Raw genomic sequence first — 24,666 nt, 5'->3', positions numbered from 1 at the left:
ATAGCTTATTCGATTCCAAGTAAGAGCATGAAATATTAATGCGGACCAGTTGATGTTCTTCTAGCTTTCATGTAACACTCTCATATCCTTTCAGTTTCTTCAGATTGAAAAATCCCGTTATGAATTATTGATTTTCATTTCAAGTACTTAAGGGCGCCTAGAACTCTGTAATAAATCCTTGTTTTCATGGATGTAAACTTCAAAGGGGAAAGGACTTAATATGGAAAACTACTTTCTTCACAATAGTTACAATTATTACGTACGGTACATCGAGGAATTGTCTTCTGCGTTTCCATATAATTTCATTGTTAAACATAAAGTAGACAACACTAAATATTCCTGACCATGGGGTCAGTGTGACGAAAATATTAGTAGTAAGAGAATAATAGTAGGGTGGTACACCTCTGATGGTCAAACGTTCAGGTGGTAAGGGTTCGAGTTCCGTTCAGGACTGGGATTTCTCATTGACTATTACACTTTTACTACGTTACACTACTCTTGACCAATAAAACGGTACGAAAGGACGTCTTTCAACCAATCATGGCTGCTTATCGCACAATTTTATCGCGTCCCTAGCATTTGTTTAATTTTATCGCGTCCCTAGCATTTGTTTATTTTTATCACTACCCTAGCATTTGTTTCTTTGTTTGTCAACATTTCAAACTGCACTGGTCTGGACGTCAAAAAACACAAAATTACAAACCACTCCAGTCGATGCACAGTACTTTCAAATATCACTCGCATTGGCATTCAAGAACAAGAATTAATAAAGATCACTGGTCATATATGAAGAGCACTATTCGGAAATTCTGAATAAGTTGAGGGATACACCATGTACATCAACGAGTTCACTTCTTTTACGCACACATCCAATATAACATCAACTGAACCACCAACCACTAACGCATTCAAATTTGAAAATTGTACTTTCAATAATTGTTTCTTTTATAATTATTCATGTTTATTTTTTATTTCATCATCGTTAAGTAAAACGTTTCTTGTTTATTTCATCATCCCCAATTAAAACTTTTCTAACACTTGTTTATATTATTTAGGTTATGTTTGTTATAACTTCTGCTATATGATATTATGGATAGTCACGTATCAGAGATTGTTTAATACGAAGATTTATTGAAAATCATCTGTCAAGTGACGTAGATTACTGGGATCCGGATGATTGAATTGGAATGCAAATGTTTTAATAAAAATGAAACTGAATCAACAAAGTCTTCTTGACTGGTAACCGTCCACAGAGTTCAATGAAAATCCCATACTTGGCACAACTGATAACAAGAAAACATAATCATAAAACACTACTGCCACCTAGCGTAATGTTGAGAAGATACAATAATACATTTGAAGACAGTTGTATTTTCCTAAGCCAATTAATATTTTATTGTATTGGAGTACTTTGTTACTTCTAATCTTTATATACTTTCTTTTAATCGTGTATTATTCAATTAAATCCTACTCGAGTTTTGATTTTCTCTAGATAAATCAAAACCTCTGGTGAGATTACTGTTGCTAAACATAAAGTAGACAACACTAAATATTCTTGACCATGGGGTCAGTGAGACGCAAATATTAGTAGTAATAGAAGAATAGCAGGGTAGTACACCTCCGGTGGCTGAGTAGACCTCAGGTGGTAAACCTTCAGGCGGTAAGGGTCGAGTTCCGGTCAGGACTGGGACTTTTCACTGAAAAATCCACAGTGACACTTGTGGCGGACAAGGTCGTATTTTCGGTTATTCTTGTGGTTCTCCCTTCTCCCCATATTAGGCATCTACAACATTCAGTTAACATCTCTCCATTCCGTCGTCATTCCGTAGCGTTTCCCGAAAACCGGCTAGCGACGCACGAAGGGGACTGGCCTAGGGTTGCCTGCTCGAAACCTGGATATATAGCGAACCTTAATGTAGTCAGCCGGTGTGGGTTTGAGAATGCACCGACCTTGAGGATTACCTGTTCTATTATTCTGTTGTTTTTACTCTTAAAATCTTTCAGTATTTACTACTGCCTTAAACTTACTGTTAGTACTGCAATGCTTGGGAAAAGTGGCTTAAGTCAGTTTCTACAAATATTTTTTATTAATTTATTGACAACTAACGGAACATCTGCTCGCTTGGGAAAAGAGACATACAGTAGAACTTGGTTATAACGACATCCAAGGGACCTTGAAAATTATGTTGTTATAAACGAGTGTCGTTGTAACCGAGATTCATATTATCAGTCTAGTGAGGTAGAAAATGAAAAATAATAAACATAATTAGGCTTATTTTAGATTTATGTATTCACTTTTAAGCATACCATAAACACAATAAAATACATGTACAATTATAAATATAATATTCTGTATTAAAACAGTTTGTTCAGTACTCACAAAACTTATTTACTGAAGAGTGAAATAATCAGTCATTTTGCTCTGTTGACTCCTACTTGCCCAATATACACTTTCTAAATTAAATTCTATGTTCATTATTTCAGTTGCAATTTCACTGCTCCTTCATCTAGCTTCAAACTCCCTCCTCTAGCTTCATAGAAATGTTCACAATTCTAATGGCTTCTAAAGCGTCATTCACTTCTTTTATTTATTTATTTATTTATTTATTTATTTATTTATTTATTTATTTATTTAACCTGGTAGAGATAAGGCCATCAGGCCTTCTCTTCCCCTCTACCAGGGGATTACAACTACAATATAAAGAATACAATTATAATTATAATTATAATTAATATTGAATTTACAAATAGTGGCCATACTGCGTTAAAATGCGTGCACTTAGTGTAAACTTCCTGTCGAAACTGACCGCATGCAGGTACCAGTGGCCATACTGAGTTAAAATGCGTGCACTTAGTGAAAACTTCCTGTCGAAAAAGGCCGCATGCAGGTACCATTAATACCGCATGAATTCGGGCAGATTACAATGGGATGAGGAATCTGCCTGCATTCCAGAGGTCTATGATTGAAGGGAACGGTAAAGGATTTGTCAGCTTTCAGCAAAATATTTCTTAAAATACTTTGGTTCTTAGAAAATTGCATTCCAAACTGAGGTTGAAAATGACGTTATATGCGAGGTAAACGCATATGCGTTTGTCGTATTAAGCAAGGTAGGAAAGCATATGTCTTATGGGGAATTAGTTGGGACCACAGAATATTTGACGTTATAGGCGAGGTGTTTCACAAAACGAGGTCGCTATAACCAAGTTCTACTGTAAGTATTTCCCCCATTACAATAATTCATACAGAAGAAAATTAAATCGACATAAACCAGTGTGAAGACGGTATTTTTTCCTTCTCCTGTAAAATTAACATTTTTTACTTGTGCCACTTTTCCCGAGCACTACAGAGTTTTAACCTATAAAATTTTCATGTATTTTGTGACATTGAAGTGTGAAAATATCTTTGTACATCACATCCAGTATTTAATATCAAAATTACGTTTCCTGTAAATATTACTACTTGTAATTTATTTTCCTGCTAATATATATTCCTTGGGAATTTTAATAATTTCCATACTTGATTCATGATTTGTTTTTTGGATAAAAATAAATAATGGTATTATACCGCAAGCGTACTAGTTTCATTTGAAAAGTTTCTGCTCATTTCACAAGCCATAGTATTTTGTAATCGGTAACACATTCTCAAACTTCAGAATTTTGAAGTTGGTAACTCGTTTTCGAGCTTCGAAATTTCGGATCGACATCATATGGTAATGCTGAAATCCTGCACGGAAATATCATATGTACTTTGGTACATCATAATAATATGATATGCGTAAGTAATCACTTAGTGATTGAAGACAGCGCGCGGCGCTATCTCGTCGGATCCTGGCCATTTAGTCACTCGTAATGAGCGCACCTCTGTACATAATGCGTTGGACATTGAGCTACTGTCACATACTCTGTGACAGTACATGAGGGCTGGCCACCAGAGGGGAAACTGAGCGGTGGAACTTAAACTGAAAGGGATTCTATCCGGCATCGGAACTGGAATCTGTGTGATTTAGTTGATAAAGCGTTAGCACGTACAGCTGAAAACCCAGGTTCAAATCCCGACCCCGGAGAGAATTTTTCACTGTTCTATCAATCCTTCAACATAAAATAGGATAATTGATTTTCGTTTACACATGATGGCCACAAATTATCTCACAATTTGCATCTTTAATGTTGATACATGCAAGCATTTAATTTCTGGTGGAAAGTGAAAAGAAATCACCAGTGACGATCTATAAATGATACAAAAATTAGTGTCAGGCTGATATTTACACAACTCCTTACACCTTGATAATTTATTCATTTTCATTATAAAAGCAAGAAGGTTTTTTTTCAATCATTCTATTCATATCTAATATTTTATTTGAAATTGACTGGATCAGAAAATTTAACCCTACTAATAATCAAATTTCATGCATATTAAAGAATTCTAACCTCTCCGATATATTGAAATACTCATGTATTTAAGTTATTGCTATATTTTAATAACATGAAATTTACTGTACCTGAAGGCTTTCAGTGGCAGAGAATCTCAAGTAAACACGAAGTTGTAATGCTGGAGGAACTGGGAAACCTCTCTAGTTCGGTTTTGCAAGAGTGCGTTCCACTTTCGGAAGTATTGATTCTGAAACCGTCCTTTTGTGAAAACGAAACCTCCTTCTGAATTCAAGATCATTATAAAATCAAAGGGATTCGTAGCGTTTCGCGAGTACGCTTTGGGGCGCGAATTCCCTGCATTTCAATAACTTCCTCTGCCATTTCTTCAATATCGTTATTAATTGTTAGGTTAAAACTGAAATAAGTCAGGTTTCCCCTTGACTTGATTGTCAGCTTTAACTTATTTCACCACATTAGTAGCAACTGAGTGATTATGAGTTGTAAAATCTTCCATGTCATAAAATCTGGCTTTGTATTTGTATTTATTTTGCTAATAATTGTAACATAAACTATAATGTAAACAGATAAAACTTTTTTTAAATAATTTATTGATAGATCAGCGCATTTAGCGCTATACAGATCATTTCTAAATAAAATATAAGTACAATACATGATACTGAATTGAGGGCAGCCTAGATTAGGCTCCTCAATGAACAAAAATAATTGTTAATAAATAATTATATACATAGGTTGGTGTGATGATAAATTTTGATTATAATATGAGGTCCATTGGAAGTCGGCTCTTGATTCTGGTGGGAAATGTGGACTTTCTTCCGAGAGAGTAGTGGATGGCGCCTGGAACATTTTCTAGGTTGTTATAGAAGTTCTTAGCTTGTGAATGAATAAACTGTTTGATTGTGTCAATACCAGTTTCTCTGTGTAGTTGGCTGTTACGGACAAACCAAGGAGACTTGAGTGAAATTCGTAGGACTTTATTTTGAAATGACTGGATGTGTTTAATTTCACTTATTGCAGCTCCTCCCAGACAGGACAGGCGTAAAGCAGTAGAGGCCGTAATAGAGATGTGTAAAGTAGCATGCAATTTTGTAGCTTTAGAGATGATTTCTAGTGAGTCTTGAGTAGGCCAATTTAAGTTTGTTGTTGATCTGATGTTTCCATGATAGACGGCGATCTAAGTGCACTCCAAGATATTTTACAGCTTCATCCTTTGGTTTCCACGGTATCACGTTGGGTGAAAGATTTATGCATGGAGGATTAGCAGGACGACACAAAGTAAATATCATTGCTTCGCTTTATTATAGTTCAATGCGATGCGCCAATTTTCAGGCCAAGGGCATATGATGTTTAAGGCTTCCTGAAGGTGATTTGAGGCTATGTTAATGTTGCCATGGGTTGCATAAATAGCTGTATCGTCTGCATACATAGCAATTTGTGCAGTTTGTGTTGCAGGAATGTCGAAGTATATACATTGAATAATATGGGACCTAAGATAGAGCCTTGTGGAACGCAGATACTTTAGCTCAGCTCTGAAAGAGTAGAACTCGAGTAAAGTAAATATTACGTAATAATCATTAAGTACGGCTTCTTTTGACCGAAATCTGCAATAAATACGAGACTAAAGTTTGGCTTAGATACAAGTACACTTAACTCGGGCCATGGCTGTGGAGTAACGGTTAGCACGTCTGACCGTAAAACGATCGGACTCCGGGTTCGAATTCTGGTTGAGACAAGTTACCTGATTGGATATTCCCCGATATTTTCTCACAACCAATTGAAGTAGAAATGCTTGGTAATTTTCGACTTTGGATCTGGAATTTATTTCGCATCACTAATTCAAATGTCATTGTCATCCTTACCGGGTCTAGGGAATTTCGTAACCGAAAATTTGGTCGCCGTTATAGATTGTCACCTATTTTTTCTCATTAGTTTTTTGGTCATGAAATACATTTTGTCATCATGTCTTTTATCATTGAGGAGATCTTATCACCGAAGATATTTCGTCGTCATATAAATTTTGCCATCATTTTTTTTATACTGAGGGGATTTCGTCACCAAAATAATACAGAACAGAAATAATAGACTGTTTTTATTATGAGTCCAAAAGCATTACTGTACAATTATTTTAATGCTCTGTATTAACATGGATTATGAAGTTGCATACATTCATCCTGTTTTTGTGGAATTTCAACCAACATTTTCAGTGAAGTTGTAACCTATGGTGCGTAGGTAACCAAGGATGTTATCTTCTGTGCTATAGGTTTCATACCTATCAACAATTCCTGCAATTCTGTTATCTAAAGACGTGTATTTCTTCTTTTTTCCGGTGGAGACTGACCTGCTACTAATTTCTCAATGTCCTTATGTATCCTTGCAGTCTCCTCCTGTATCAACTGAAGGACATGGTAAAAGGAGTGATGTGCTTTGTCCATTAAAGTAGTGACTGGACAGGTTTTCCCTGGTACGAATATAACAGTTCCATGTATTTGGAGGGAACATGGGCTGCCGCCTACCTTTGCCACGTCTACTACCCATGACGTAATTATTCTCAAAGTAATAGAAGAATGGGATTTTCTAGGAGAATATCGAAGCGTGAATTACAACATTCTCTTGTACAGAGGCCAATGCAACCAAGGAATGAAACTGACTTCTTAGTTCGGTGTTTCCTTCTTCAAGATATTCTCCTGGTAGTCCCTCTGTTTGAATACGTATCATTTTATATAGGTATCATCAAGGGAATCAACACGAAAGGGGAAAAATTGTAGTGGCGAATAGAGATGAGGAAATTAATTTGGTAACAAATATGGTGGTGACAAAAGTGATTTGATGACAACATATAGTGGTGATAAAAGTGAATCGGTGATACAATGTTGCAGTGACAGAATATAATGTGACGAAATCACCGGATGACAAAAAATCGGTGACGAAAATTTCTGATCCTATTCTTACCACAGCCCTGGTTAAGTTCACGGTAAAGCCTCCACGTTGAAGTGCAAGCCTTCGGTTCGCTCCTCCATAAAAAAAATAGTCAACTCGAATATGAATACCTGCCGTACCCATTTCCCGAAATTTTAAATAAATCTACAGAAGGTTCTTTTTATGCGAACTTAAGGGTGGTTCACAATAAACCGTGAACGGAAACAACAAAGAGAACGAGAACGAAAATAATGTTAAAATACATGTATTTAAATGTGAGCATTGACAATAGTTACTTGTAAATGCTCACATTTAAATATATTTATTTTAACAATATTTCCTTTCTCCTTCACGTTATCGTATCCATTCCCGGTTTATTGTGAACCAGCCTTTAGTTTCAACGGTTCACAGTGGTCGGAAAGCACTTGTTTGACATGAAAACATACTTTACGAAACTGTTCTAAACAGGCCGACGAGTTCGCCGATCAACTGTCCAGTGTCCAGATATGTAACAAAAATACTTTAAGAAACCGAATAAAATGTGTAATTTCGTCCGTAGTGCGACCTCAAGGTCCATATATATATATATATATATATATATATATATATATATATATAAGCTTTTACAATTGTAATGCGATTTATGTGACTATATTTCATTATTATTATTTTACTGTTGAAAACATTGATATTTTAAATGATTAGTTCAGACCTTTAAGAGTGATCAGGTTGAAAAATTCTTTACTCATATTTTAACTTGCTTACTCGACTTATTTTTAACAAATTCCGTAAATACCTCGCCTCTGATATTCGTTACCTAATGACGCTAGGGACTGCCCGACTTCATCACAATTCAACATTAAATTAGAACATTTTGTCTTATTTAATGCTTTTTAGGTATTGATAGAAGTCTTAATTTGTGTTTTTTACTCTAGATTAAAATTGCAAGTTTCTTGTTTATTTTAGTTAATTAGTCAGGACATAATTAATTACGATTCTTAATTACTCATCTAAAGTTTGTGTGACTGCAACTTATGTATATTTTTGTGTGATTTTTCTTTCTATTTCTATTATTGTGTTTGTCTTTCTGGTGGTGTGGAAGAAAAGGCCTCATGGCTTTAACTACATCAGAATAAATAAATACATACATACATAAATAGATAGATAAATAAATAGATAAATAAATAAATAAATAAATTAGTTGAGTTTTCTGGAAAACGTGAATGTATAACATTTTGTAGGACGAGGTAGAAGTCTCTTTTTTTTTTTTTTTTTTTTTTTTGTCATATAAGCCCAAGTGTCGTTTAACGATTTTCGACAAAATTAAATGCTCACATTCCTGCCTATTGAAGTTTTTTACTATTATAGCTCTTGATTTGTGTTTAATGAACGGGCTTGAGAGGTGCATGATTAACCGTTTGAGATAGACCTTCGAAAATTTGTATACATGTTATGCTGCATAATATATATCAACATCTCATATGGTCCAGAAATAATTATATAAATTATTAAAAATTTGTAAATTTAAATTTTGTCACATCTCGAAAAATCATTATTTCTTCTGCAATAATAAAAAATTCTGCCTAAAATTTGCTCTACATACCTTTCAAACTCTCTGAAACTCAACTTGCTATTTACTTTTATAACATTATTCTTCAATTAGCAAGAAAAAATTATTTTACATAGTCAAATTATTTAGTGGTAAATATACGACAGATAGAATGCCTTACAAAATATTCAGATCGCTCAGTATGGAAAGATACGCACTGTTACATGTTTTAAATAAGATGAGAAAAATTGTATTGATTTTTTTTTTTTTTTTTGAAAATCAAATTTTATCACTTTGTGTAATAGAATTCTGTCATCAATTTTGTGAAATGCTTTCGAAAAATAAAATCCATGTAAATTACATCTGATCTTATGCCCACATACAAAATGTTGTATCATTTCTGTGTGGAATAAAGAGGAGAACGTTCGGACAAAAGAGGACATCTGGTCACCCTAAACACATTGCTTTATGGCATGTAACAACTTAGGCTACTATTTTATTAATACAAATCATTTTAACAATCCTATTTTAAACTCTTATCCATAAGTTTCTGTTCGTCAAAAGCCTTCTTATGTTCAAGGTCGAAGTACCGTCTGATACTATTTTTTTTATAAATCTCAATTGAACAGTTGAGGTATTGAATTTTACATGTTTTCATAATGACAAAATAGTGTTGTTCTCTTATTATTGTTGTTGTTGTTGTTGTTGTTGTTTTTTTTTTAATTAAAACGAAACCTACAATTTATTCGCCATATTCCATCAGTTTACACGTTCCTGATTAGAACGTTATGGTACGAAGTTCAACCTCTATTTGCTGTACTTACACACAGACAGGTAGAATATTTGTAGAGGGAGAAATGAAGGTGTGGTGTATACAGTGACCACACTAGAACCACAGTCTAGTATATACAATCGCGAAGCTTGGGGTGATTTTTTGCATTTCTTGCGATAGTTGCTAGCCGCTTGGAGCGCTATGTGTACTAGGAACAATAGACTGTGTTACTGGCATCGTGATCTAATACAGGCCGTAAGGCAGACCATGTGACTCGCTTAACCCGGCGTTTCAACCATATCAATTAATTGGAATGCATAAAAAGTAACCTATATTGCTCTAAAATGTAGTGTAATTGCATTAATAAAATTTAAAACAATGATTAGGAGTCATTTCAGACAAAATTCACTTGTGAGTTAAGGTGTAATATTATTTTTGGTGTGAAAATTACGTTGTTCGTATGTGTAATACCTGCCTTTATTTGTAATTATTTCTGCAACATATTATGCAACAAGAAGTAAAGGGAACTTATGGACTCATTACACTAAATAAAACTTAGCTATGATACGCAATAAAGTTATAATATAATAATTCATTGAGCTCCATACACTGAAATAGAAAACCCGAACATATATTACGGCCTGGTCTAGATCGAAAAGGCATTGACTGTGCCGTATTTCGCATTGTTGTGAAAACTTGTGTAAACTGTGAAATGTTCGTTATCGGTTGTAATAATTGTAAATGGCTAAAATACAATAATTTTAGTAATAATATGGGAAAGGAGACGTTGTTGCACTATAAATTCTAAGAAAAAGAGGTCAGAGTTATCCTTCCGAAAGATCCAGGAAGGTGAGTTTATAAAATATAATATATACTTTATGAAAATAATATATAAACCTTATGTATTTCGTATTTCAGTAGTGGAAGGAAGGTGTTAATTTTTCAAAAGGACACGACATCGGAAGTACAATACATTTTATCGTCTGCTAGGGAAAGAGTCTGTGATGAGGCGATAGTAGCGATCCTGGTGGCTATCAACCGTCTATGGATGCATATTTCAACTGTCTATGTTTGCATATTTAGTAAGTATTGAGCTTCGCAACTCTATATACTAAACTGTGCTAGAACTTTGTGCCCATCCGTGATTTAGACTGTACATACAGTATGCCCAAATAGCCGTGTAAAAATGCAGACGCAAATAAATGTATAAGCATGATTAACACGGAAAACTCTGTGAATGTTACAAACGCTGCATGTGTATGCAATAAAAGCAGCTTGTTATTCAGGAGATAGCAGCATCAAGCATTTAGTACAGACAGTATACATAGCCTACGCGGTCAATTCTGTGCTTTCAATCCCCGTCTCTTGAGATTTTTGCGTGGAAATAAACAAACGGAAGCAATCTGTGGTAGAAGTTATCAGGGCAGGTAATCACGTTAGACATGCAGGGGTGTGCTACCCCCACTTCACCTTCCTGCACGTTTGGTTGGTGGGGCAAGCAATCGACTTATGAGGTATCGTGTTGATGCACATTCATTGTCCTGTACGTTGGGGAAAAAGTCACGAACACCGGATTCTTTATTGTTTTACACTGAAAATGGGCGTAAAACGACATCCCAAGATGGCGAGTCTGATTAGTCAAAATGAAAGTAAGAAATTAATATAATATTGTTCCTATTTCGCTTTTCAGGGGATTTCGGCTCGTATACTACAAGCAAGTCGAGGTGTATTTTCTTTGGACAATCACTGACTATGTTCGTACGTTAAAGTTATGCTGTGTTGTTTCAAGCAGTGGCATGCGCCATGTTGATCACATGACCAGAGAGTCACGCTATTTCTCTATGACCATCCCTTGTGACAAAAGTATTGATGATTGATTTGGTTATTACTTACGTTCTCAATAACATGTCTACAGGGTGAAGTAGTAGGCCTAATATGCGTTACAAGAGCGGCATGTTGATGTTTTCATGTTCGAGGAAAAGATTGAAAAATCAAAACGTAGTTGAGCTTTTTTAATTTCCGAGAACATGAAAACAAACATACCGCTCGTGTATCGTACATTATTTTGTGCGAAGATCGTTTATTACATACCTGAAAGACGAATTTCCAATTAGTTTCAATGAAATCTCCATCTTGGTTTCTGTTCAATGACGGCAATTTTGGAAAACAAAAATATCTCTCCTCAACATTGTTGTCATAAAATGTTTTCTGTGTTTACTATATTGCAGCAGGCCGTGATATACGTCTGTCTTTTTTTTTCCTCCAGTCTATAAATGCGAACTTAAAACAAACGGTGAGGTTATGTAATGATTTATTTTTCACTTTAATATTTTAACAATATTATTTATATAACATATTGCAGTAATAACATCGGCATCTGGAATCTTGTTGATTTTTTTCACGGCTTCCTTAATGTTACTTGCATCACGAATGCAATAACTTTAGTGGAGTAGTAGAGTTTACTGAATTTTTGCAAGTATTTAAAAACAATAATTAACAGTGCAATTTAGGTGAAATTGTAGTGATAAGTTTCCAATTTATAATTATTACTATGTTGAACGTCTTTAAAAATAATACGTTAAAAGCCTAAAGCAGTAAAATGAATATGACGCTTAAGCGGTAAGAATAGGGAAATTGTTATGTGTGTTACGTTGGGAATACTGAATGTGGTATTTCACACTTACCGCGTATTGGTTTTGTGCGGAAAGCAAGAAAATACGCACGATCTCGCATAAAGTAATTTAACCAACAAATTCCGGGAGGTTGTATGGGACACCAAAACAAACGGTTTTCTCTAAAGTCATATTTTCCTCAGAAGCTTTATTAAACCGGCAGAGGACGTATTCGTTCTTTATTACATGACGACTCTACAAATTCACATGTTGTTGTTCGTCTTGACCTTGACTTTGACCTTGCTTTATTAAACCGGTCTGGGGGCCCGGATATTTGCTGCAGCAGGGGAAATAAACCATAATCCTGAAATCTTTCACCGCATTAGACAATCCATATCCCGCCGATGTAATCTTTGTGTACAGGTCAATGGAGGTATTTTTGAACATCTTTTGTAGTGATTTTGGGATATAAATGTTTTTTAATATCTTTTGCAGTGATTCTGATGTGTAAATGTTTTGTAAGAGACTGCGATGTTATATTAAATAACCTAAATGCAAATTTGAACAGAAGGCTACAACGTGTGCATAATGCGTGCGTCCGTTATATTTGCAATATTCGTAATTATGATCATGTTTCCCCGTCTTCCCAAAATCTTGTCTTGGTTCAGGCTAAGTGATCGACGAGCCCTGCATTCTCTTATTTCAAGTTCTGCGCACCGCTACCCCAATGTATTTGGCTTCTCGTTTTTTTTTTTTTTAATTTATCCGCATACCATGAGCTAAGCACCAGGTCTCATACTCATACTCTACCACAAGACATCTTTATATTCTTCATCCTATACAGTTTCAGATGAAAGAAATTGGAACTCGCTTCCGAATGATGTCAGGGGTTGTTGGACAATAACTTCATTTAGGTCAAAATTACATAAATTATTATTTAACAGATTAATTACTGATTAATATTTGTTACTTATAATGAAACTAACATCTGTCTATTTTTATTATTAGGTCTACTATTAAATTCTCTAAATAAAATACAAAACCTCTAATGGAAAAATCTCATTAGATTAATATTATACTCATTATATAAATAAATTTTAGATTTATATTTTGCTCCCTAACATAGTTCTAGTAAACTTCTATTTAACTTATTTTCATAATTTAACCAACTAGCTATCTCTACTTAGTTATATAATTCTTTATACATCTTGATTACACAACTTTTAACACTATAGCACTTCGGAAAACGTATTATGCCTTTCTCGTGTTGAATATTTACATTACCTCGTTAACAGGCAGAAACATGATAGCCAGGTAATGTAAAAATTTAACACGAGAAAGACATAATACATTCCTCGTCAATCCAGTCTGTGGGCTCCTAGTGAATGCCGTTCGCAGTTACACATCGTTTCGCATGTTTCCCAGTTTACGGTTTCTCGAAGTGTTGTGTCCCACTTGAGAATTGCTTCATGCCCAGGTGGATCTACATTCCGTGTATGACGAACACGACGTTGTATTCGCGTAACAGATTTTTCTTCTGCTAGCCATAGCACGCAATGAACTTTCTGTTGTGATGTCCACATGTGTACCATAGCGTGTTCTCCTACAAAATGACGCCAGGCTTGTTTTTGTGCCCTAGCAACAAACAAACGAAAGTTACGCATGCAGCTGTTTTCAAACTTTGTTGCATAAACTTGGACAGTTTCTCTATCTTGTCAGATGTAAATCATAATATCTTGATCTCATTTTAAGTGGTGAACATTTATTTCTCGATTCCTCTAAGAGGGACACGGTGAACAATTGGAAATCTTTTGCGCGTGCTTATAGAACCTGTTTAATGAGTAGCAGACAGTACACTTCTGAGTAGCAGATGACTCCTCGTACTAATAGTCTCTGATTAGTGTAGTGTACAAAGAGCGTTAAATGTTGAACTATCTCTAGTTTGAACCCGGTTCGATTCCCTTCAAGTAAAGTGAATATTTATCGGCCTTATTCCTGCGACAGAAGTGTGAAACGGTGCGAGCAAATTGACAACCTGATCTGTCCCGTGTAATCTGAATAATTTAATGTGTTTCGATGAAGCCAACGCATTCGATCCGATTGAACCCCGTGTCTGATTACGTTCAGTCAGCAGCGCTTCCAATTTCGCCAAAACATGTTGACTGCCCAGAGCTTTTTTTTTTCACTTTCATCCACACACAACTATTGACCTGAAAAATGTCCATCCTGTGTTTTTATTTAGAGCTCGTAAACATGAAAAATATATCAAACATCTATCAAAGTGATTTCTAGTTGCTTTAGGTGCAAGTCTGTCGTATGTAATGCTATTCATTTCTAAAGCTCCCTCTAAACTATTCACCGTTGGCAAGTAATTTGTATAAGTGAAGGTCTGCATGCCTAAAATATAGCTTGACAGAATTTCCCGGAATAGATCTATACTGTTAAGTTCAATTGCTCTGTCAGAGACTTACAGTACCACGGATTCACAACACTCATTAAGCGATCACGCTACTTGATAATCAGCTAGAGTTGTTCAACAGTGTTATGCTATTGTACCAAATGCGTGTGTATGTTTGTAATTTTAAACAAACCATATTATTTTACACTAGTACCTAATATAATACAGTTCGCAATCCACTTCACATAATTTAAACCAGGTATTTTCAACTGCCGATTCTGTGACGTCACACGAGTTCTTGAGAGAAAGTATACTGAGGATCACGTAAGAGTAATTCCTAAAAGACTAATTTGGCCAATTTTCGGCCCAAATATTACTCTAATTACACTGAGTGAAGTTTCCTTCTCATTCCGAAATTGATTTTGTGATGATAGAAGCGATTACTTACAAATTAAATAGACTGAACTAGGACCTGATAACCCTTGCACAACATTTTATAAATAAGCAGAGCAAAACGGAAAGGTGCGTTTTTACCAGAGTAGAACAACAAATGAAGGGTGTATATGCGCTGCAGGCTAGAAAGCAGATGAAACTTTGCTCGAGTGACAGTTTTTAATCGATTATTTAAAGAAGCAGTGTCAACGAGGCGCTTATTTAACGTCGTGCGGTGGTATTGGTGTTAGTGGGACTATATTCCAGCGAAATAACGCTTAATTACCTGACATTTCCCTTAGAATTTGGAGAATTTTCAAAATAAAATCTAACCAGAAAATCAACCTAAATGCAATTTGAATCCGTGCTCAGGCATATTCTAGGATCAGGAGACCACCTTATCTACACCGGTGGCTAAAAAGACCATAGGCATATTTTACAATGATTTTCCATATACGTAGTCATAGTAAAAAAAAAAAACACACACACACACAAATGTAATCTGTTGATATATGTTACATCCGAAAAATATTTCTTTCTTATATCAAATTATGCACACTTCATTCCCCATTTATTTATTCGCCCGTTTCCATGCTCTTATTAATTATTATATTATCATAATATTAATACTCGATCACAACGCGATAACACGCTAGACATTCCACTCCACACATCATCTCTCTATTCCTCATCCTTCACTGTTACTATTTCTCTTCACTGGAACTCTCTGCCGCCTGAAGTCAAGGGCTGCCGAACCTTGAAATCTTTGAAATCCATGTTAGAAAATTATCTTACGAGGAGTTGCCAAACTAACTTACCGTTATGACAAGTGTTCTATTGCATGATTCCACGTATTCACTACATTGTTTATATTCTAGTGATATTTATTTTATTTTATCTGTTTTTGTTTCATCATATTTACCGATAATGGTATGTCTATCATGTGATAACTTGAGCTACTTATAATCATAGTTCTCCTTGCATTATTATTATTATTATTATTATTATTATTATTATTATTATTATTATTATTGTCATTATTATTATTATTGTTGTTATTATTATTATTTTGTCTCTTTTTTATACTTTGTATGTCTAATTTATTTTGACCTACTGTTTACATTATATTATTTTTTTCTTTCTTTCTGTATGTTATATACTACGACTCATTTTTACTGACTTGTTGTTTACATTGTATTGAGACTATGTACTTCAGTTTTGTGTGTATGTATGTGTGTGTGTGTGAGAGTGTGTGTGCTGTACTTTGTAAATTTGTAGTGCTTTTTGTATCGCACTTTTACTCCTGATTGAGTGTCAGAGAAGGCCGATGGCCTTAATTCTGCCAAGCTAAATAAACTATTATTATTATTATTGTTATAGTTATTATTATTATTATTATTATTATTATTATTATTATTATTGTTATAGTTATTATTCTTATTATTTTCTGTATCTATAATAATCTATTGATAATTACACTGCTCAACAGTGATTTTGTTAAATGTAAAATTTTTGCTGTTTCTTATGTAATTTCATCTACTGATTCCTAAAATGAAGTCAGAATTTTTCTATCACCCACCATTTTTTTTCTTTTTGTAATTTTAGAAAAGTTAATTTATTTTTATTGCTATATACAGTCCTTAACATGCTAATGGAAAGAAAATATTTCAAATATATCATTTTATTGCTTTAACAATTGACTTATAACTTTAGATCACTGTTGCCTGTGAAATCAGAATCCATAGCAATGAATTTTATTCCTCATTAGACTGTGAGAGTTAGTATTAATTTTCATTGAGGTGAAGCAAATTTCATAACCCATGTTTTCATTGTCATAATTTTAAGTGTGGTAAAAGTACCTTATAAAGTGAAACATACCTTGAAATATTGTGTAAATCACATAAACAATTATTTGTGTTACATTTGTAGTTAGTTAAATTGGAAGTACATAGGCGAATTTTACAACACTTGTTAAAAGAGCATAAGAGTGTTATTTTGATTGCAAAATAGATGAGGACAGGAACTGGACTCCTCAAATCTGTTGCGCTCCAAGGCTAAAAGGATCCCGTCAGAATATGGCTTTTCCAGTTCCAATGATATGCTTGAAACCTAAGAATCATTCAACAAACTGTTACTTTCTAGAAGATCGAAGATTACAGAGAACTTGTCAGCGAGCTAATTCAGAACTATAACGTGATGGGGTGTAATATGTCTCTCAAAATAACTTCTTGGATTCTCACCTAATTTTTCTTTCCTACCTTCGAATAGTGAACGACGAACGTGGTAAGCATTTTCATTAGGATTTTTCTGAAATGGAAAGGCTATACCAGAAAAAATAGAGACCAAATAGTCTGGCAAACTACTGCGGGACACTCAAAAGAGATGTTTCTCAAGCAAAGTATAGTCTAAAATCTATTTCACACACTTTTTAGGTAAGAAAATATGATTTTAGGTAAAATGTTAGAAGGTATCAATACTAGAAAAATTTCAACTATATTCCATATAGTTACTCAAAACCCAGGGCGATAGAAAAAATTTTGAGAACAGATTTGAACTCAGCACGAAAAATACTATAAGAACAACCCATAATTTATCTTTTAACAAAATATATGTTTAATTTTGTTGACCAGTGTTATAAATTATAATTATGTAAAATCTATATATATAATTTGAACAGGTAATGGAAATTACGGGAAAACGGCTGAACGGATTTTAATAAATGGCCCCTCATTTTGAAGCTTGGAACCCAAAGGTTTTCGGAAAAATAGTAGTTTTTCAATGAAATGTTAATTTTCCTACATAAGTTTCCTATTTTCCAAAATCCATCTGTCGTCAGTTTTGAGAACTAGCTAATTGCATTCAGAGAAGCCAAGCGAGCATCAAGTCGGCCGTGTTGCATTTCAGAATAAAACAAAACACACACTACAGTAAACAATATTACACGAAGGCATGATCTGCAAGAATGCTGACATATTTAGAGCTCAAATTAAATTGGTAATTAAAAAATTAACTTACTAAAAATAATTTACAGGTTCGATTCTGTGGTGTGTAATTTTCTGGGTACAGCTGTGTATTGGATATTAAAAACTACAAAACTTGAGGTGGTTTGATGACATTATTACTATTAGAAATGAAATATTATTGTAGTTAATGTCGTGATGTGACTATTTTTCATTAATTATAAATATTAATGCTAGATTGATGATATGAAAGTGAAACGTATTGGGGTTATATAAGTAGATGTAGAGAATAACTTTAAATTAGATTTTGATTTCTATATTTTACTGATTGGCGGCTATATAGTATATGTTACTGAAAGGTATAAAACTTACGTAAGATAATAATATTATTAAAAATCAAATATTTTTATAGTTATTAATCAAGTGGGATTAGGTCTTTTTCATATATTTAATGGCGGTGTGGTGTAGATATTTATATGCGTGGTTCTCTTCAGTATTAGCTCGAGAGAGAGTATCTTTCATTATTATGGACGCAAATAACTTTCAGAATGTCTGGTATTCTCCATTGAAAATAAATCTGAAAAATATTTATTTTAACGTCTAATGAACTTAGTTTGCAGCATTTGCTGCACAAGCCACTAGTATAATTATAATTATATTTTATAAGATCTCGCTCACTTTCTTTCGTTTCAGTATTAATTCTGACATTTCAGTGAAGTCTTCGTCATTTACTAAAACATTCAATCATCGAACTTCGTTTTCATCATACATACAGTAGTGTAGCTTTGGAGCTTATGGATTTACTTTCGCACCGACCGCGACTGTAGGAGAGAACGAGCCTGTACTCCTATACTACAGAAATTGCGTATGACGATGAAACCTTCTTTTGCGACAATATCTATTTCTGTATTGCGTGTTTGGGAGGCTGCAGAAATATAATTCTGAAAGAAATTGAGGACAATCCCCTAGCACGCGTGCTTTTGCCTGTTCCGAAGCCTCAGATGGGCACAGCGATATTATTGAAAATCGAACCCTCAGTTTAGTGAAGGCGGCGGCGTATCCCGAGTGACTGCAGTTATTGTTTTAAGGTTTGAAAAACACTTCTACATTGTTTTGTCACCAAACGTTCGGTTCACACGGGTGTGAGAACTACTAAGCATAGCTTCTATGTTTTCCAGAGAGTCAACTTCCTAAAACAAGACATCGTTAACTATTATTCACGCAGAACATAAGAATTGCATCTATTCAACATTTTTTATCTTGTTTGAACACCAGTATGAACAAAGATGGTAGTATGTTGTTGCTGCGAGAATATCGAATTTAGGATTTATTGTAGAAAAAGCATGTTTTCGACAACTCTGATTCAGAAGACTTGCTTTGTATAATGGAATCTGCAGAGAACGACTTTGACAGTTCTCTGTGGCATCGCCAACAGACTGATTAGCTTTTTGTGCGACTGTCGGAAAATTTTACTTTCTCGTGACTGAGTATTCGGACAGTAGAGTATTGCTGCGTATTCTAGAATTTCTGTGCATAACGTTGCGTGTGTCTTTCATACATGGATAAGGAATAAAGTAGTGAAACTATGAATTTTGCATATGAAGAGTTCGCGGGAAAAACGATAAATGTCACAGTTTTGTTAAGGTTGATGTCATTATCTAATTCAATGGATCACTACGAAATTTAATGTCGTTCTTATGAAAAATGGTAAAAAGGAGAATTATCACCACGAATACAGTAATCCTTTCCTTTATTTTCTATAGAAACAGCACTACATCTTCCAGTTATAGACTCAATTAGATCATTATCTAATCCTTAACAGAAATGTGACATTCATCGTTTTTCCCGCGAACTCTTCATATGTAATAAAAATAATGTATTGAATTGGATTGAATACGGAAGGGGGGACACTATGGCCCAGCCTGTTACGATCTATTGCGCTAACCTTCAAGCTAAGAAGCAAACATTCTGATGGGGACAGATAAAAAATTTAAAATTTTTTCTTCCACCTTGTTAGTAATGTCAGAAGAAGTGCTCATACACATTTTGGCCATTCGCCTGCAATTAGAAGGACCATAAAAAATAAGTTCGCCAGGGACCGTTAACAGAAAGAAAAGACAGTTTCATTGGAAAATATTATTGGAACAGACACAGCAATTGTTGAGTTATTTTACAGCATATTCCCCACCGAAAATGAGACGTTTGTCATATATGGGATCGACAGAGGGATGCAGACGGTCATCAAACGCTTGTTCCGATCCCAGACTCTAAATTCTACGACACAATGATACAAAAATTGATCCCATGGTATGAAAAATGTCTCAATTACAGTAGGGAATATATTGACAAATAGCGCAACAATTGCTGTATCTGTTTCAATAAATCTTTCCAAGCAATTGTGCTTTTCTTCTGTAAACGGCTCCAGGGAAAATCACTTTCTGGACGGCGTCGTAATTGCGGTCGAGTGGCCAAAATTTGTATAAGCTCTTCTTTTGACATTATTAAAATGGTGGAAGAAAGAAATTAACTTTTTATCTGCCCCCATCAAAATATTTGCTTGTAAGCGCATTTTCAATTCCACATCGGCTGACTACACTGAAGTTCGCTGCGTACCCAGGTTTCGAGCAGGCATCCTCCTCGTCTCTAAGCCAGTCCCTCCTTGCGTCGTCAACCGGCGATCAGTGAATGCTAGAGAATGATGACGAAATGGAGAAATGGTGAGGGAATGGTGGAATTGCTAATATGGGGAAAAACGAGAAACCCCCCCCCTCCAAAAACTTCAACTTCGACCTTGTCCGCTACGAATGTCACTATGATTTTTCAATGAAAAACCCCAGACCTGACCGGGATTCGAACCTGGGTCGCCTGCGTAACAGGCCGGAGATCTGATTACTCAGCCACAGCAGGGAGTAAAAATAATGTAACTTCATGTTAGAGATGAAAATAATAAGTTAAACAGTGAAAAGATACAGATTTGATATAAAAATTGTATGCATGGTAATTTTAAAAATCCCCGAACATTTATAACATTTAAATTGCTGAACGAGACCAATTTTACACAAAATGAAACGTATGAAATACAAAAACTCTTAAAAAAAATGGATCTGTGACATGTCACACATTTGTATCAAGTGTTCCTGTTTTCTATTAATATTTTTTTTTGTCTTCTTTGTTTCGCTTTTCTTTGGTCTCTGAATTATCAAATCGAAGATCAAGTAAAAGTGGAAATCTAGCTTTCTTATCCTCCAACAAAGTCCAGAAACCAACCCCAACAAGGCACAGATTGCGAATTGCGGTTTTGGTAAAAAAAGATATGACTCAATTGTTGTAGGTCATACTATTCTGAAATTTGTGAAATTCACAAATTTATTATGTTAACTGTATAGGAGAATAAAACTATTATTATATGACTAAAATAAAAGAATACTAATATGCGTTACAAGAGCGGTATGTTGAAGTTTTCTTGTTAGAGGAAAAGTTTGAAAAAGCGAAACGTAGTTGAGCTTTTTTAATTTCCGAGAATTGAAAGAAAACATACCGCTCGTGTATCGTACATTATTTTGTGCGAAGATCGTTTATTACATACCTGAAAGACGAATTTCTAATTAGTTGCAATGAAATCTCCATCTTGGTTTCTGTTCAATGACGGCAAATTTGGAAAACAAAAATATCTATCTTCAACATTGTTGCTTTAAAATGTTTTCTGTGTTTACTATACTCCAGCAGGCCGTGATATACGTCTGTCTTTTTTTTCCCCCAGTCTATGATGAGTCTGGAATGTTGTTGATTTTTTCACGGCTTCCTTAATGTTACTTGCATCACGAATGCAGTAACTTTAGTGGAGTTGTAGAGTATACTTAATTTTTGCAAATATTTAAAAACAATAATTAACAGTGCAATTTAGGTGAAATTGCAGTGGTAATTTTTTCAATTCATAATTATTACTATATTGAACGTCTCTAAAAATAATATGTTAAAAGCCTAAAGCAGTAAAATCAATATGTCACTTAAAAGGTAAGAATAGGGAAATTGTTATGTGTGTTAGGTTGGGAATACTGAATGTGGAATTTTAGACTTTCCGCTGATTGGTTTTGTGCGGAAACCAAGCAAATACGCACAGAACCAATACGCGGTAAGTGTGAAATACCACATTCAGTATTCCCAACGTAACACACATAACAATTTCCCTCTTCTTACCGCTTAAGCGCGACATTCATTTTACTGCTTTAGGCTTTTAACATATTATTTTTAGAGACGTTTAACATAGTAATAATTATAAATTGGAAACTTACCACTGCAATTTCACCTAAATTGCACTGTTAATTATTGTTTTTAAATATTTGCAAAAATTAAGTGAAGTCTACTACTCCACGAAACTTATTGCATTCCTGATACAAGTAACATTAAGGAAGCCGTGAAAAAATCAACAAGATTCCAGATGCCGATGTTATTACTGGAATATGTTATATAAATAATATTGTCAAAATATTAAAATGAAAAATAAATCATTACATAACCTTACCGTTTGTTCTAAGTTCGCATTTATAGACTGGGGGGGAAAAAAAGACAGACGTATATCACGGCCTGCTGGAGTATAGTAAACACAGAAAACATTTTGTAGGAACAATGTTGAAGAAAGATGTTTTGGTTTTCCGAAGTTGCCGTCATTAAACAGAAACCAAGATGGAGATTTCATTGCAACTAAGTAGAAATTCGTCTTTCAGGTATGTAATAAACGATCTTCTCACAAAATAATGTACGATACACGAGCGGTATGTTTGTTTTCATATCCTCGGAAATTAAAAAAGCTCAACTACGTTTCGCTTTTTCAATCTTTTCCTCGAACATGAAAACGTCAACATGCCGCTCTTGTAACGTATATTACTATTTCCATATTTATAAAATGGATTTGAGAGACCCAACCCGTGCAATTACGTGACTTTTCATGACCCGTTCACTGGCGGGTAATAAATAGTAATGTGAATAATAACACTAATAATAGTAATAATAATACTAATAACAATAATAGTAATAATAATAATAATAATAATAATAATAATAATAATAATAATAGATTAACAAAAATGACAAATTTTATTAGTGAAAGTAAACATAGATCGTAAGTGGGACGTTTAAGTGACGTACTTCAGAAGAGATTACAATACTGCTTCCTTAGTCGTATGTCGAGTTGTGTAACAACAACCACTGCTTCGGTAGCTTAGTCACTTATTGCACTCCTTCCCCTGGTTTTTCTCAGAGCGAACGTAAAATATGTAGTTCTGTATTACTTGACAAGAGATTATGAAGCGAATCATAAGCATACTACTCTGTTGGCTCCACCCACGTTGCACGGTTCTTTCCCTCCGCCCCTCTGTCACTGCTCAGGAAGTTCAAGGAAACCAGAGACAAATAAGATATCAATTGCTTTTAAAATGTGGAAAATTAAAAAAAAAAAAAAAACAATATTTCGCAAATTAAAACTTGAGCAAGGAAAAGTAAAATTCGCAATAATTCTCGTGAAAGATGTTGTCTTAGATATCTAGATTTAATACTAAAGATGTACATATCTCTAACTACAGCTAAAATCACTTTTCGCGTTTATGGTTTAGTAAAAAAAAAGACACGTCTCTGATTTTCTTAAATTTATGTTTTATTTAACGACGCTCACATCTATCGAGGTTATATTAGCGTCGCCGATGTGTCGGAATTTTGTCTCGCACACTTAAATGCCATCGACCTTGGCCGGGATCGAACCCGCAACCTCGGACACAGAAGGCCAGCACTATATCTACTGCGCCACACAGGCCGACAGGCTCTGATTAATATTATGCACCAATTTTCTGTTTTGATTTTTTTTATGTTCGTACGCCACTGATATCCACTGTAATTGAATATTGTGTTGGAACATTACAGGGTGCATGCACTTTGAGTTGTTAAGCATCAATGATATATTATATAGGACATTGACACGCCACTGATCTCCTTTGTAATTGAGTATCCCATTGATATAATACTGTCACATGCGGTAGAATATTGTTACGCATGTTCATTCATTCTTTTAGTATTCTGCCCCAGCTTTCTCCAGTCTTTCCTGTTTTCTGCCTTCCTCTTTGTTTCTTCATATGATCCATATATCTTAATTCCGTCTATCATCTGATATATTCTTCTACCACGAACTCTTTTCCCGTTCACCGTTCCTTCCAGTGCATCCTTCAGTAGGCAGTTTCTTCTCAACCAGTGACCCAGCCAATTCCTTTTCCTCAACCTGACCACTTTCAGATTCATTCTTTCTTCGCCCACTCTTTCCAACACAGCTTCATTTCTTGTTCTGTCTGTCCACTTCACACGTTCCATTCTTCTCCATAACTACATTTCAATTGCTTCTATTCGCTTCTCTTCACTTCGTCGTAATGTTCATGTTTCTACCCCATATAATGTCACACTCCATACAAAGCACTTCACTAGTCTCTTCTTTAGTTTTTTTTCCAGAGGTCCGCAGAAGATGCTCCTTTTTCTGTTAAAAGCTTCCTTGGCCATTGTTATCCTCCTTTTGACTTCTTGGCAACAGCTCATGTTACTGCTTATAGTACATCCCAAGTATTTGAAGCTGTCCACTTGTTCTACTGTCTCATTTAGAA

This window comes from Periplaneta americana, chromosome 3 (assembly GCF_040183065.1).
Source record: "Periplaneta americana isolate PAMFEO1 chromosome 3, P.americana_PAMFEO1_priV1, whole genome shotgun sequence".
NCBI classification, from domain to species: Eukaryota; Metazoa; Arthropoda; class Insecta; order Blattodea; family Blattidae; genus Periplaneta; species Periplaneta americana.
Note: the sequence above shows the minus strand (reverse complement) of the source record.